The sequence below is a fragment of the Penaeus vannamei genome, chromosome 11 (genome assembly GCF_042767895.1).
Source record: "Penaeus vannamei isolate JL-2024 chromosome 11, ASM4276789v1, whole genome shotgun sequence".
Lineage (NCBI taxonomy): Eukaryota > Metazoa > Arthropoda > Malacostraca > Decapoda > Penaeidae > Penaeus > Penaeus vannamei.
Window position 1 is genome coordinate 33,158,069 of NC_091559.1, and position 2,500 is coordinate 33,160,568.

The following is a 2,500-nucleotide window of genomic DNA, read 5'->3' on the forward strand; positions in this document are numbered from 1 at the left end:
GGATTAAACAAAGTAATGGTGATGATGATGATGATGATGATGATAATAACAATGCTAATAATGATTTTCGTAATAATTATAAAAACGATAATGATAATAATGATAATGATAATGATAATGATAAAATCACAGAAACAATAATACTAACAATGATAATGATAATTATACTAACAATAGTGGTATTAGCAACAACAGCAATTCGCTTAATGATAATTATTCAAAAACGGATATGAAAAATTGAGAATCACGAACCAAAAGCACACAAGAACAAAATAACAAAAGACGAACAAACGAACAAATCCACTCAATCCCTGAACAAATAAACAAGTAAACAATGTGAAAAAAAGATTGGAAAGAGATCGAGAAAAACGGACGAAAAAGAAATCCGAACAAATACACAGACGTAAAAAAGAAAAAAAGAAAAAAAGAGTGACAGACCATTTCAGTGCCTGTGCTTCAACAAGAAAACGTGACGCTATCAGGAACCGACACTCTTGCCCCCTCTCGCCCCCTTCCCCTCACCCCCTCCTTCCCTCTCCCCTCCTCCTTCCCTCCCTACCCTTTTTACCCTCACTCTTTGGCTCTCCTTTTCCTTCTTTCCTTCTCTTTCTCTTTCTCTTAATATCTTCACCCTTTTTTTCTTTGCCTTTCTCCCATTCTTTCTCTTTGTCCCCCTCCCCCTCCTTCCCTCTCCTTCCCTCACTACCCTTTTTACCCTCTCTCTTTGGCTCTCCTCTCCCCCCTCTCCTCCTCTTTCTCTTAATATCTTCACCCTTTTTTTCTTTGCCTTTCTCCCTTTCTTTCTCCTTGTCCCCCTCCCCCTTCCCCTCTCCCCTTCCCCTCTCCTTCCCTCACTACCCCTTTTTACCTTCTCTCTTCGCCTCTCTCTTCTCCCCTCTCCTTCTCTTTCTCTTAACATCACCTTTTTTTCCGTTGGCTCTCTCTCCTTCTTTCTCTTGCCCCCCTCCCCCTTCCCCCTCCTTCCCTCACTACCCTTTTTACTCTCTCTTTTTGCCTCTCCTCTCCCTTCTCTCCTCCTCTTTCTCTTAACATCTTCACTTTTTTTTTTTTTTTTGCCTCTCTCTTTTTCTTTCTCTTGCCCCCTCGCCCCCTTCCCCTCTCTCCCTCCCCTCCTCCTTCCCTCACTACCCTTTTTACCCTCTCTCTTTGGCTCTCCCTTTCCCTCTTTCCTCCTCTTTCTTTTAACATCTTCACACTTTTTTTTCTTTGTTTTTCTCTCCTTCTTTCTCTTGCCTACACTCTTCCCTCCTCCCCCTTCCCCCCTCCTTCCATCACTACCCTTCTTACCCTCACTCTCCCCTCCCCTCTCTCCTCCTCTTTCTCTTAACATCTTCACTTTTTTTTTTTTTGCCTCTCTCTCTTTCTTTCTCCTTGCCCCCCCTCCTATCACCCTCCTCCTCTCCTCCCCCCTTTCTCCCCTGTTTCTCTCTGCCTCTCCCCCCCCCCCCCCGTTCTTTCTATTTTTCCCTCGTTCCCTGACTACCATGTTTATTCTCTCTCTCTCTTCGGCGCTCTTACCGCTCTCCCCCCTCCCTCTCTCTTTTCTTCTATATTCTCCTTACCACTACATTTATCCTCTCTCTGGCTTTTCTCCCCTTCCTTCTTTCCTCCTCCTCCCCTTGCCATTTACTCTTTCTTCTATCTACACACCTTTTCTCCTTCTTCCTCCTCCCTTTCCTTCTCCTTGTTTTACGTGGAATCTCTTTTTACCTCTTCTCTCTTCCTTCCCAATTCCCTCTTTCGCCCTTTTGTGTCACTTTGGTCTTTCTCTTTTCCTCTCTTCTCTTCTCGGACCCTTATCTTTCCTTCTTTTCCTTGTCACTCGGTTTTCCCTCTCTCTCTTTACCTCTCTTCCCCTCCCTTCTTCTCTTCCCCCTCTTCCTCCTACCTATCACTTTACCTCTCTTCCCCTTCCTTCTTCTCTTCCACCTCTTCCTCCTACCTATCACTTTATTCTATCTCTGTTCCTATCCTCGATTGCCTCTTCCTTGTTCATTCCTCCCTTTTACCTCAACTCTCTTCTCCACTCTTCTCCTTACCTATCCCAGTCCCCCTTCCTTCCCCCTTACCCCCTTCCCTCTTCCATCTATCTCCACCACTCATCTATCCTTCCCCCCTTCCCCCTTACCTACCCCAACCCCCCCTCTTCCCTCTCCCCTAACCCTTACCCTCCTTCTTACCTCTCTCGAAATTTCTCCCCCTTCTTCCTCCCCCTGCTCCTCCTTCCCCCTTTCTCATTTCCCCTTCCCTTTCCTCCTCCCCCTACTCCTTCCTTCGCCCCCTGCTCCCCCCTCCCCCTCCCCCTTCCCCCTCCCCCTCCCTTTCCCCTTGCCGCCCTTCCCTCCCCCTCTCCCTCCCCTAGCCCGCTTAAAAGCCTCACATCCTGCCTTTCTGTCTTTCTAAATTCAAAAAAAGAATTCAAATCCGAGTAGAAATTACACCGATGGTTGTTGATGTTGCAATTCATACCAATGTCACA

General features: G+C 46.4%; 1 protein-coding gene across 1 annotated transcript in view; it reads right to left on the reverse strand.

The window, feature by feature from the left end:
• The window catches only part of LOC113799963 (putative neural-cadherin 2), a 273,409-nt gene that overhangs the window by 70,316 nt on the left and 200,593 nt on the right, over positions 1-2,500 (reverse strand). The gene's annotated exons all lie outside the window — the stretch shown is intronic.